Here is a 15,246-nt window from a genome sequence, read left to right as displayed (position 1 = left end):
TATTATTATTATTATTAGTAGTAGTACCACTACTACTACCACTATTATTATTATTATTATTATTATTATTATTATTATTATTATTACTACTACTACTACCACTATTATAATTGATGTGTGAATGAAAACATAAATAGATGTGTACCACGTTAACATATGTTTATAGTGAATAGATAAAAGACGATAATGGTTTAAAATATTCAAATTATTACATATTCAAATTATTACAACATTGTAGTGTTAGATTTAATTATTAATTAATTCAATTTACTTTTTTAATTTCTTTACATAAAAAAAGTAACAAATTAGTAAAATATCTTCCTTTTTATATCATTATTTTTCACTATTATTATAATAATGTAGTATTACTATTCCCAAAAAAAAAACATGTATTATGTGTTATTATTAAGATCAATATGTATTTAGAAATTGTTAAACATTATTATTAATAAATATTAAAAAATTTGTATTGTGAATTTTTAATTATTATAATTTTTAAATATGTACTTTAATTATTATGCACTTTAATTATTAAGTATTATTAATTATTGGTTTATTGATATTATTAATTGATATTAACCCAGAGCAGAGCAGAGCAGAGCAGAGCAGAGCATAGCAGATTTCAGCAGGGCAGAGCAGAGCAGCTCTAAAGAAAAGGGCTTTAGTTCGCTTAATTTCAATGTATTCTTACTTATTAAAGATCAAATTAGAAGAAAAAAAATAGTTCAAGTGATAACTTATCATATTACAATATTTGCAATTTTTTTATTGCTAGACATCTTTAATATCCTAATAAAAAGAATTATAAATATTAAATGTTTGAAAAATACATTATTAATACAAATTTAATAAAATCTCAGTTGATACATTTTTATTTTCACTTATGAATAGCGTACATATAAAGTTAAAATTTATGTAAATAAGACAAAAAAATCATATCAAAAAAATAATTTCAAATCATATCATCTAAGCAAAATTATATGGTGAATTAAACATAATTGGAATTTTAAACTCATATCATGCATGATGCTTCCATTTCAGATCTCAACTCATTCCACTTGCAAACTAATACATAACCAAACACCTCCTTTATAATTTAGATAGTATAATATAAAATCAATCCTAAGGCTTTAAACATCATCTTAATATTATGATCTAAATAAATATCAAAGCAACTCAAGTGATGAGCCAAGGTAAAAATTCTCAAATAGTCATACAATGAGGATAAGGTATATATATGATTAGAGGGAGGAAAATTTTAATGAGGTTCCCTCTAGGTTTTCTCCTTGGGAGGATTTTTTGGATCCCTCTAGGGTTTCTCCTTTTGAAGGGTTTTTCTTGGCTCCATTGCTAGATTTTCTCTACTTTTTTTTGAAGGTTTTCCTTCAATCTTCTCCTTCTCTCTTTCCCTTTCATCTTTTTTCTTCTGGTCTTAATTGTAAATTTTTGTAGGGGCTTTCACCGGTGTGTTTTACCGGTGGTAAGCCCAAAAAACTTTTTAATTGCTTTAAATAAAGGATTACATCTTTATGGTGGTGTTTATTCTGTTAGGTTTAATTTATTTTTTGTTCATCTGCCAAAGATTGAAGATTTAGGGTTTCACAATCTCCAAAAATATCTAGAAGGCCATATGAGTTTTTTTTACCCAAACAAGTATTCATTCGTGGATCTCAAGCCGATTTAGTGCTAACTCACAGATTGTATTTCTTAGGATGAAGATTTTTATAAAGGCAAATATTGATCGAATCTGCGATGTAACTAGTTTTAAGGAGAACTGTATTTATGTTGGAATTTTAGATTTCCTCGAAATTGTTTGTATGTATCGTTTGACTATATTTCATTAATGAAATCCTTTTCATCTTGTCAAAAAAAAAAAAAAAAAAAAAAAAAATTAGGGGGAGGAAAAAAAAAACAAACAAACATAATTATGAGATCTCCTTAAAGTAAAAGTATTGGGTAGAACGGACTCACGTGAGTCCGACCATAAAACAGAAAAAAAATCTAATTCATGATGAAAATTAACTTATTCCTGACTAAATGATTTTATTCCTAACTAAAATGATCTTATTCCGGACCAAAAATATCTAATTCCTGATGAAAATTAACTTATTCCTAACTAGAATGATTTTATTCCTGACTAAAAATATCTAATTCCTGATGAAAATTAACTTAAACCTGACTAACAAAATCTTATTTTTGATTAAAAAAAATACTAAAATTAATTAATATTTTTTTACTAATCACTAAGAATATCTGATTACCCACAAAACAAAGAAATGTCTGATTACACATCAAGTAAGATCCATGTCGGTGATTGAACAAGGACCAAATCAAGTACATGGTTCCACCAGTAAGAGCGCCACAAGCATCACCGAAGAGAAGCGACGCAACAACACTGAGAATATCATTAGTTCTTTCCCTTAAAGAACTGAACCTTAGAGGTATGAATTCGGGTCTTTCATTTCATTGATTGGTTGTTCGGGTTGCTGGGTTTTGTCAATGACGGAAAAGGACATGAAACGACGGGGGCGAAGGTGGTGGTGGTGGCCGAGAGGGCAGAGATCGGCCAACGATGAAATGAGTGGCGGATGGGTGTGTTCATTATAATCCGGACTCACGTGAAACGGTCTCACGCAAAATCTTCTCTTTGGAGTATAACTTATCTTTACATCTGAAAACAAATTTATGTACGAGTCATAATAGGGTTCGTATTTGCAAAAATTCTAATCAAATTGGTCACTTTAACTTGTTTATATGTAAGTTTGACTAAAATTCGTTGAATTTGAGAAAAAGTAGAACAAAATTGCTTGAATTTTGGAGTAGTTATAATGGACTTTAGAGAAAAATTGATGGTTTTAAGAGAGAAGATGATGGGAGTGTAAAAAGTGTTTGAGGAGAGAGAAAATCAAGATGTCTTTTATCTGAGCTTGGAGAAGAAGAAAAGAGGAGAGAGAAAAAAATTAAAAAAATTGTTGTTGACCGCACGGTGTGGCCAACCACATATGTAGGGATGGCAGTGGGTCGGGTTAAATGGGAGACCCGCCCAATTGGGGCGGGGATGGAGGGAGGTGGGCGGGGATGGGTATAAAATGTGTACCCGCCATGGGTGATAGGGCGGGTATGGATTTTAGAGTAGACCCGCCACATATCCGCCCCGCCCATACCCATCTTATACCCGCACCATATTTCTTTTAGAAGAGTTGAGAATTTATGAAACTTGATACCCCCTAAGACCTAATAAGCTTGAATAGTGAAAGTTCCAATTTTCTTAACCTAATTTGATATAATCGCCATTAATGTGATACAATAGAGTTTCATGAAAAAGGGTTTGGGACGATTTTTGGGGCGGGTATGAGATAAGTATGAATATCCAAGTGGGTGATGGGGCGGAGATGGATCCTATCTTGTACCCGGTGGGGCGGGTATGGATGTGGATATTGTACCCGCCACGGGTGGTGGGGCGGGGATGGGTATAAGATTTTTAAGCGGGTATGGGTATGGATGTACCATCATTCGCATCCGACCCGCCCCATTGTCATCCCTACACAAACGAAACTTTTGAATTATTTGTGATAAGATTTTTTAAATCTCAATGTATGTATAAAAATTGGGTGTGGACAGGTATTTTAAAACTACAACTAAATTTAGCCGATGGGCCATGATTAGAGTAATGGCCTAAAATGCTAAATTCATTGCACGCATGTCATTCTATCTAGTACTCCGTAGTCCGTATGAATGCAATCGTGATTATTAATTTTGAGTTGAAATATATATTACGTATATACGTAGGCCCTATTCTCATCAGATTACTTTCAGTTTAGTTCTAATAAGTTTAGTTTAGTTCAGCTTCTAATTTCCTTCTCCCATAAAATATTCAGTTCACTTCAGTTCTAATAAGTTTAGTTTAGATCAGTTCAGCCCAATTCAGTCAATAAGAATAGACCCTATATATTTTCTTTGTCTCAATTTCTTTTTTTTAATAAAAAATAATAATTAATTGTTAACTACCATCTTAAATGTAATTTTATTAAATATGGCTTTAGGTCGCACCCGTTACCCTTCACAAGACCAAATGATGTTACATCCCAAAAAATCATATAGCAATAGAAATGTTAGATATATTTATGTTAAGTTGGATATATATATGTGAATATATTTGTATTTATCTTGTTAGGAGTTTTTTGGTAAGTTAGGTTAATGTTGTAAGCCTATATATATGTGATTAATTATAAAGGCACGTTAAACCGTTTTCTCCTAATTATTTGTATGAGTTTAACATGGTATCAAGACTCTCTCACTAGTAGAAAAAATCAAAAAGGCACCCCCTAATTGGCACCGGTTCAGTCCAAACCCGTGCCAAAAATGGCCTTAAAATTTGGTGGGAAGGTTGAACCAGGATATATGGCACCGGTTCACTTCAAACCGGTGGCATAAACATAAAAAGGCACCGGTTTGAAGTGAACCGGTGCCATTAAATATTTAAAAAAAAAAAAAAAAACCGGCCCATATAAAAGCCCCCCAACCCTAACACATTAACTCAATCAGCCGTTTCTCTTTCTCTTTCCTCCTCTCCTCCTCTCTTCCTCTTTCTCTCTCCTCTCCTCCTCTTTCTCGATCTCCTACTCCATCCTCCTTCTATTTCTCTTCCCTCATCTCCTTCTCCCTCATCTCCTTCCAACATGCAACACCGTCCTCACTTCTTTCAATCGATTTCTTGGTATTTTTTTTTATTTTATTTTATTTTGATTATTATTTTTGATTTCTGTTCATTTTTATTCGATTTTAATAGGTTTTTTTTTTCGATTTTGATTTATTTTTCTTCGAATTATGGGTATTTGTTTTCGATTTCATTTTTGGGTATTTGTTTTTCGATTTCATTTCTGGGTAATTGTTTTTCGATTTCATTTTTGGGTTTTGTTTTTCGATTTCATTTCTGGGTATTATTATTGTTTTTCGATTTTGATTCATTTTTCGATTATTATTTGTTTTTCGATTTTAACTAATTTTCGATTTTAATTTTTTTTATTTTTTTTTTTAATTTTCTGGGTTTTAATTTTTTTCGATTTTCTGGGTTTTAATTTAATTTTTTCTTCATTTTCTGGATTTTCTCGATTTTCTGGGTTTTAACTAATATTCGATTTTATTTTTTCGATTTTCTGGGTTTTAATTTTTTTTCCGATTTTAATTTTTTCAATTTTTTTTTAATTTTCTGTGTTTTTAACTAATTTTCGATTTTAATTTTTTTTGGATTTTTTTTTTAATTTTCTGGGTTTTAATTTAATTTTTTCTTCATTTTCTGTATTTTCTGGGTTTTAACTAATTTTCGATTTTAATTTTTTCGATTTTCTGGGTTTTAATTTTTTTTCGATTTTAATTTTTTCGATTTTTTTTTAATTTCTGGGTTTTTAACTAATTTCGCAGCTAATACATTTTAATTGATTTTGTTGGATGAACTAATTGGCGCAGGTATAGTATTTGCTTTGCAGGCCCAAAATATTGCACATAATTGAAGAATCAAGAATCAAGAATCAAAAATATTGATTTAGATGTTTGGGTTTTTTTTTTTTTTTTTTTTTTTTATTGTGATGTTGTAATTTTTTTTTTGATTTATATTGTAGTTCTTTTTTATTTATTTATATGTTGTAATTGTTTAATTTTATAATTTGTATATTGTAATTTTTTCTTGATTATATACTGTAAATTTCGGTTATATTCAATGATATTCGATTAATATGTTGTTGTTCTTATTTATTTTAGTCAATTTGATTTTTAAGTGAAAAATGACAACAACAAAAAAAAAAAAAAAAAAAAAAGATTTTTGGGGTTTTTTTTGGCACCGTTAACCGGTGCCAAAAACTTTGAAATAATTTTCTGTGGGCCTTACCGGTGCCAATTTCGATTTTTGGCACCGGTTTGAACCGGTGCCTTTTTAAACCCCTTTTTGGCACCCCCCACATAGGCACCAGTTCAAACCGGTGCCTTAGGCCGAATTTGAACCGGTGCCAAATTCATTTTTTCACGTAGTGTCTAATTTAGAGATTTTTTTTTTCATCCAATTCAAACCATGGGTCCAAATTGTGGGTCTAGCTGTTAAATATAAGTTTGGGCCGCATCCGTCACCAAGAGAGATAGTTCACTTAATCACTTCACAAGACCAAAGGAGGTTCCATCCCTAAACCATATCTCTCTCAACTTTTATCAACGTGAAACGCTTACATGTGTTATTTTGTATGATAAACTTCATTCAACAACTTTTGATTAAATTGATCATTTAACATTATATGAATCTAGTAAAAATAAAATCATGATCATGATTCCTGCATATCCAAGAATATTCATCTCATCATTCTATATATATATATATATATATATATATATATATATATATATATATATATATATATATATATATATATATATATATATATGGGTTATCTCTAATATGCAACTTGTAAATAAACATTAAATATATACACATACATTAAAATGAATCGAATAAAAACTCATCAAATGATTCCCTCGATAAAATCAAGTATTTTTTTCCCCATTATTTTGCAAAAGATGGAATAATATACTAATGCTTTACATTACTAGAAATAATAAACCTAAGAAGGTTAGTGAATAAGTAAGAGAAAATGAACAAGTCATGAACATAAATGCGAGTCAAAATAATTTGCAACTTTTAATGCAAAAAACAAGAAAAAGTGACTCAAAATTTTGTGAAAGGTTCAGCGGCGTGCTACTAATTAATATGCTTTTAGCATCTGATTATGTGTTACTGTACTCTATTAATGCTACCGATAAAGCTACATACATAAGTACATAACCATGCATTTTTTTTTTATGATAATAATTTTATAAGAAGTACTTTCATTTTACTATATGCTTTTTATACGGGAAAAAGGGAGCCTTTTTTGAATGATTCTTTCCAGTTTACACCCTCCCAATTTTAGAACAAAAGCTGATCCCATATATTTGGTTCCATATTTATATTCCTCCTAGAGTCCTAGCTAGCTTGAATGAATGACTTGTGTTCGTGTGATTTTCAACGAACTATTCTTTTCACTGCTTTTTTAGATAGGTTCCTTCGGAATAGTAGAAAATGTTATCTTTGTTCGAAATTTTAATGGTTCATTCTGTTCGACTTAGAGCCTGTTCATATTTACTGAACAGAATTGATTGGAACAGAATTGATTGGAGCAGAATTGAACTGAAATCAGCTAAACTGAAATGAATATTTTATGAGAGAAGGAAATTAGGAGCTCAACTGATTGGAGCTGAACTGAACTGAAATTAAGCTAAAGTGAACATGCCCTTATTTTGTTTAAATATATCTTATCTAAACTTTTATACTAGTATATAAATTGCACCTAATCTACAAAGAATAAACTTATTTTGTCTAAATAAAGTTGTTTGTGTTTAAATTGTTTGAAAAATGATAATACATATGAATTTATCTTAATTTTTTTTTAAAGGGCCTAAGTCAACTCGTCATATAATTTAGATAGGTTTTAATCAAGAACAATAAGGAACCTGTATCCGGAATATATCCCTTCATTCATAAACTCAAAATTAAAAAGCCTTGTTAAGTTTTATCTCACATCAAGTCGTCAATATTAACTTTTTAGGGATGATAGGTAATCTAATCCGGACATTAAATTAAATTATCTTATACGAAGTATTTTCTCAAGATATGCATCTCATATTGTCCTTACCTTTTTCATGAAAACTTCATTTCTTATATATGTGGTTTGTAAAAGCCCTTGAATAAAATGTGCTTCATGAAAATTTTGTGCCTTTCCACTTTTTTGACAAAGCATAATATAAGTTCAAATCATGCCTATACTAGTGTTCTTTATGTATGTACCACTCTCATTGGTCAATTTTATTTAATCTCTTATGCATCCTCATCTCTTTCTATATTCTATCTAATAGTATGTGAGTATACTAAGCTAGTAACAACCATCTCTGGCAAGTACAATCCATTTCCATGAGATTTCCCTTCTTCAACTAACCAATTAAGACCACGCCTAGTAATCTAGGCAATATGCTCATATTACGGTTACAATTATCGTAGTCGGATATTAACATTGATTTAACAAAATCATCAATTTAGAACATATAAAAATTAGTTTTAAAACCTTACATTTTTTTTAATTATAGATAATACTTTGATATATTATTTTAAATAATTTCATAATAAGAAAATAAGTAAATTATAAATATAAAAAATCCGAAATAATAAATATCAGACTTAATTTTTATTGTACACTAAGGGTCTGTTCCGATTGACTGAACTCAGCTGAACTGAACTGAACTGAACTGAACTGAACCGAGCTGAACTGAACTGAACTGAACTGAACTGAACCGAGCTGAACCGAGCTGAACTGAACTGAACTTATTAATTAGTGATTTTTAACTACGGATTAGTGATCTTTGATTATTTATTGATATTTATTACTATACATATGTGTATATACAAATGTACATATTAAAATATTTACGAAAAATATACTATATAATTATAATTATAAAATGTATGGAAAATATATTAAAAACTTGAAACCTCTAAACATTTTAAACACATATACTATTTAATTTAAAAATAAAATAGTATTAGGACAAAAGAACACAAAACACTTACATGTATCTAACCCATTTAAACAAATTTTAAATAAAATATTATATATATATATAAAAAAAAAAAAAAAACTAACTGACTATGAAAATTAGTTTAAGTTGTGTAGTACTCTAAGGGCCTGTTCTGTTCCGTTGAAATTCAATTCAGTTCAGTTCAGTTTAGTTTAGTTTAGTTCAGTTCAGCTTAGTTCAGTTCAGTTCAGTTCAGTTCAGCTCAGCTCTTAATTTATGTCTAATGATATTGCTAATGATATAAAGCCAAATTTCATTCTTTTAAGCTCTTATTACAACGACAACAACAACAAAAATAATAATAATAATAATAATAATAATAATAATAATAATAATAATAATATTAAAAAATAATAATAATAATAATAATAACAATAATAATTGAAATAATAATAATAATACTAATAATAATAATCAATAAATAATAATAATAATCATCAATAAATAATAATAATAATAACAATAATAATAATAATAATAATAATACTAATAATAATAATCAATAAATAATAATAATAATTATCAATAATTAATAATAATAATAATAACAATAATAATATTGATACAATTCATTGTTCAAATGGTTCTATTTTTTTGAAACATATTTCTAATGTTAATCTCATTGAGAAAATTAGAGTACTACACAACTTAAACTAATTTTCATAGTCAGTTAGTTTATATATATATATATATATATATATATATATATATATATATATATATATAATATTTTATTTAAAATTTGTTTAAATGGGTTAGATACATGTAAGTGTTTTGTGTTCTTTTGTCCTAATACTATTTTATTTTTAAATTAAATAGTATATGTGTTTAAAATGTTTAGAGGTTTCAAGTTTTTAATATATTTTCCATACATTTTATAATATATTTTCCATACATTTTATAATTATAATTATATAGTATATTTTTCGTAAATATTTTAATATGTACATTTGTATATACACATATGTATAGTAATAAATATCAATAAATAATCAAAGATCACTAATCCGTGGTTAAAAATCACTAATTAATAAGTTCAGTTCAGTTCAGTTCAGTTCAGTTCAGTTCAGTTCAGTTCAGCTCGGTTCAGTTCAGTTCAGTTCAGTTCAGTTCAGTTCAGTTCAGTTCAGTTCAGTTCAGTTCAATTCAGTTCAGCTCGGTTCAGTTCAGTTCAGTTCAGTTCAGCTGAGTTCAGTCAATCGGAACAGGCCCTAATTTTCTCAATGAGATTAACATTAGAAATATGTTTCAAAAAAATAGAACCATTTGAACAATGAATTGTATCAATATTATTATTGTTATTATTATTATTATTAATTATTGATAATTATTATTATTATTTATTGATTATTATTATTATTATTATTATTATTATTATTATTATTATTATTATTATTATTATTATTATTATTGTTATTATTATTATTATTTATTGATGATTATTATTATTATTTATTGATTATTATTATTATTATTATTATTATTGTTATTATTATTATTATTTATTGATGATTATTATTATTATTTATTGATTATTATTATTAGTATTATTATTATTATTTCAATTATTATTATTATTATTATTATTATTATTATTATTATTATTATTATTATTTATTGATTATTATTATTAGTATTATTATTATTATTTCAATTATTATTGTTATTATTATTATTATTGTTAATATTATTATTATTATTATTATTATTATTGTTGTTGTTGTTGTTGTTGTTGTTGTTGTTGTTGTTGTTGTTGTTGTTGTTGTTGTTGTTGTTGTTGTTGTTGTTGTTGTTGTTGTTGTTGTTGTTGTTGTTGTTGTTGTTGTTGTTGTTGTTGTTGTTGTTGTTGTTGTTGTTGTTGTTGTTGTTGTTGTTGTTGTTGTTGTTGTTGTTGTTGTTGTTGTTGTTGTTGTTGTTGTTGTTGTTGTTGTTGTTGTTGTTGTTGTTGTTGTTGTTGTTGTTGTTGTTGTTGTTGTTGTTGTTGTTGTTGTTGTTGTTGTTGTTGTTGTTGTTGTTGTTGTTGTTGTTGTTGTTGTTGTTGTTGTTGTTGTTGTTGTCGTTGTAATAAGAGCTTAAAAGAATGAAATTTGGATTTATATCATTAGCAATATCATTAGACATAAATTAAGAGCTGAGCTGAACTGAACTGAACTGAACTGAATTGAACTGAACTGAACTGAACTGAACTGAACTGAGCTGAACTGAACTGAACTGAGCTGAACTGAACTGAACTGAACTGAACTGAACTGAACTGAATTTCAACGGAACAGAACAGACCCTTAATTTATGTCTAATGATATTGCTAATGATATAAAGCCAAATTTCATTCTTTTAAGCTCTTATTACAACGACAACAACAACAAAAACAATATTATTATTATTATTATTATTATTATTATTATTATTAACAATAATAATAATAATAATAATAATAATAATAATAATAATAATAATAATAATAATAACAATAATAATTGAAATAATAATACTAATAATAATAATCAATAAATAATAATAATAATCATCAATAAATAATAATAATAATAAATAGTATATGTGTTTAAAATGTTTAGAGGTTTCAAGTTTTTAATATATTTTCCATACATTTTATAATTATAATTATATAGTATATTTTTCATAAATATTTTAATATGTACATTTGTATATACACATATGTATAGTAATAAATAATCAATAAATAATCAATAAATAATCAAAGATCACTAATCCGTAGTTAAAAATCACTAATTAATAAGTTTTGTTCAGTTCAGTTCAGTTCAGCTCAGTTCAGTTCAGTTCAGTTCAGCTGAGTTCAGTCAATCGGAACAAACCCTAAAACGTGTATACGAAAATATTATCACTCATACTCATACGATGTAAAGTTACCATCGCATGCATATATAATAAATACAAATTGGCACTTAAAGAAGATACAAGTACAATGTTTACAAGAAAACACAAGACTTGAAACAAATGATCTTGTGACGTTGAGAGTAGGTTAGCCCAAGTAAGAATGTTTTTGTTGTTTACTGAAATGGGCATATAATTATATTGTTGAAAAATCTTGATTTTTTATACGCTAGCTACCAATTGTTGGGGGGACCTCACCTACTTGCTTAATATAAAAAAAGTAGTCTCAATTTAGCTATTTTTGAAAGGAATAAAACCTTTCATTTATTTTAAAGACATTGTATTGGATGATGTAACTTTCATTGTGAATTTGTGAGCCCTTATTGTCCAAATAAAGTTTGGGACAGTTTTCAAATGGCTACAATAAAATTGTGGCCATTGTAACTGAGTAAATCTCAACCCTCCAATTAACAAAATTCATCACATTCATCCATTTAGTTGAATTTAAAATACACTTATTAAAAAAAATAAAAATAAAAATCAAATAAAATAACAAAATTTCATCTTTTTTAATAATGGAAAATTTAGTTGAAGGATTAAACTTTTACAGAGGAATGATCTATCTTAATTGATATTTTCATGGATTTATTACCTTTAACGTCAAATGATTGGTTTCTTGAAAACTAGAGACAAATCTCACAATTTTTATATCTTTATCTTCATTTTTTTTTTCCCTCCCTTTTTTCTTACGGAGTATTTTCTATTATGGAGGCTGATTCAATTTTTTTTATATATATATTTGATGCAAAGTTATTGTTAATAAACCAAAAGCAAATGTTGGTTTTTAATGGAGATTGGAGAATCGTCAATGGCAAGGGGCAAAGTTTCAGTTTTCTGGTTTTAGAAACTGAAAACAGTTTTTTTTTTTTTTTTTTTTTTTTTTTCATTTCTTGGTCAAATTTGAAGTCAACTGAATGAATGGGCAAGATTGATTATTTAAAATATAGGGTCAAGATTAAAACTAATTACAATAGCCACAATTTTATTGTAGCCATTGAATAGTCTTCCTAAAGTTTGTCACAATTTGGGATAAGTTTTTAAGGGAGGCTACTAATATGTCCTCTACGTAATGATTATTTCCTTCCTTTTTGTACCTTATAATTACTTACAAGTGACTCCTAATAAAGGATTTTTTTTTTTAAAAAAATAAAATAAAAAATAAAATTGTAAGATGGTGTATGAGTGCTCGCTATTTAAAGATACTACAAGTATAATATAACTTAATCTAACATAGTAATTGATAAATTTGAATTAATCTAACAAGACAATACGATAATATAACTTATACAAGCTAGATATATAGTCTAAGCAAACCAATACCGAAGTACAATATAAGTATTGTAATGCAGAGTAGTTAACATTCTTGTACTTCATTTTTATTTCTTATAGAGTATGACTGTTTACGATTCTTTTATCGGTTTATCCCTACCATTATTCTAATATTTCTCTATATAAACTACTCCATAATTTGGTCCTTATACACTTTCACATCCATACCATATTAAATTATTAACACCTACTATGGATAATAACAATTAAAAGTCGTAAAAGCCAACAATTATTAAAATAGAATGGCCAGAAACCGTATGTTGTAAACACTTTAATAGAAAATTATTTTTAAAATTGTAATTTCATTATTCTTCTTTAACAAAACATGGCAACAGAAATGGTATTTTTTTTTTTGGACAAACAGAAATGGTATGTTATTGCATTACACACTGTACTTTCTTTGGAAAACTATCGTTATCATAAATTTGTAACACCACCATGTTTAGAAAGTGCATATACTCAAAAGGGGTTCTTGAAGATATGCGAGCAAGCCCTTGAATCATACTATACGTCCATATCTTGCCGCTTCGCGGCTGGGGCAGCTCCTAACCTTTATACAAAAACACGACACGGTCCGACACGAAAAAAAAAACCTTGCCAACCTACCGACACTAAGACATGTCTAGTAAGAGTACGAGCTTATGAGTTTTGATCTCATTGGCGCAAACAATACCACTAAACCAAAGCAGAAAATGCTGACTAAAACAAAATTGTCAACTCAAGACCAAATATTGTACAAGGCCCAAAACACGTCTATGAATACAACATTATGCGGCCCACGGTTTACAAGGCGCACAAAATGCACAATAGGATTCATATTGAACTTTCAGGTTTCTAATCGTAAGACGTAAATATAGTGGGAAAAGAGGTACGGTAAGATTTCAAAACGTGTAGAAAATAGAGTATAGTAAGGGCCTGTTCTGATTGACTGAACTGAGCCGAGCTGAACTAAGGGCCTGTTCTGATTGACTGAACTGAGCCGAGCTGAACTGAATTGAATTGAATTGAATCTGAACTTATTGGAGCTGAACAGAACTAAATTGAACTAAATTAAACTCAATATTTTATGAGAGAAGGAAATTAAGAACTGAATTGAAAATTATTTAAAGAGTTCAAACCCTAACAATGGATATATTGATTTTTTTTAAAAAAAAGTATGAAAAAACACAAAGTGAGTATTTTATCTAGTTTAATAACATAGAAGTATGTTAGTAGGTAATAGAGATAAGATTATACAAGATTAAGTAAAAGATTTGCAACTAAGAAGATTTGAATTTGCTTTATTAGTGGTTGGTTGATGATGACTTTTCAATTATACTCCGTATTAATATATGATGACCTTTGTCTGATGATACAGATTCAGGGAGCAACCAACTGCAATTTGACATCATATGTTCCATTTTGTACTCTAATCTTAAACCATCCTACATCTTTCGATTTTGACACATGATTAAAATGTCATTAGTTTAATACTTCCGCTGTCCCTAAACCAACGACTAATCTAATCATCATATCATATCATATCATATCATATAACTAATATATAAAGCTAAACTTTTAGTCAGGCGACGAGACAGCGACACTTGGCGTTCTAACTTTTCGCCAAGTGTTGTGCCACGTAGGATAGAATTATATAGAATTCAATTTGTAGGATAAAAAAGGTAGTTTAGAAATTTATTTTCAATCAAATTTGGATAGAAAATATAAAGCTAAACTTTTAGCCAGACGACGAGATAGCGACACTTAGCGTTCCAACTTTTCCCCAAGTGTCGTGCCACGTAGGATAGAATTATATAGAATTCTAAAAGAAAATAATAATCTTTTATTTGGTTGGCTACAATTAAGCCTGTGCAATGCATGATTTATTTGAACTTTTTAAATAACTTTTTTAACATTATATTTATGTGCTAAAATTTGTTATATATTTAGATAAAATTTCTGATACCAAATGATAATATTCAATTAATTTAAACCGGAAAATCTCATTCGTCAATTTTGCTTACGTGTCATTTAAAATATTTAAATCTAAAAGAAATTAATAATCTCGCATTTAATTGGCTATCACTAAAATTTATTATCCTACATGGCGCGCTGAAAAAATTAAATCCTACGTGGCTCTCTAAAAACTCGGGAAAAAACTCCCCTTTATATATATACTAGTTTTGTGCCCCGTGCGATGCCCGGGTTGTTTATAGACTTTTAAGATAAAACTATTTTATAATTCAATTTGATTGAAAATAGAATTCTAAATTAATTTTTTTTGCTACAAAGTCTATCTATATTATCCAACGTGCTACGACACTAGGCGAAAAGTTAAAACGCTAAATGATAATGTTGTCTTGTGGCCTAATTATA

At 28.0% G+C, this 15,246-nt stretch overlaps 1 long non-coding RNA gene across 1 annotated transcript; it reads left to right on the top strand.

Moving 5' to 3' along the window:
* Positions 1-4,522: 4,522 nt before the first annotated feature.
* Positions 4,523-5,742, top strand: LOC145559445 (uncharacterized). The gene is made up of 2 exons (XR_014092719.1): positions 4,523-4,717; positions 5,487-5,742. It is a non-coding gene; the product is annotated as an uncharacterized LOC145559445 (long non-coding RNA).
* Positions 5,743-15,246: the final 9,504 nt, after the last annotated feature.

Source organism: Chenopodium album, chromosome 9 (assembly GCF_948465745.1).
Source record: "Chenopodium album chromosome 9, dcCheAlbu1.1, whole genome shotgun sequence".
Classification (NCBI taxonomy): Eukaryota; Viridiplantae; Streptophyta; class Magnoliopsida; order Caryophyllales; family Amaranthaceae; genus Chenopodium; species Chenopodium album.
The sequence above is the reverse complement of the archived record's forward strand: the minus strand, read 5'-3'. Positions and strand labels throughout refer to the sequence as shown.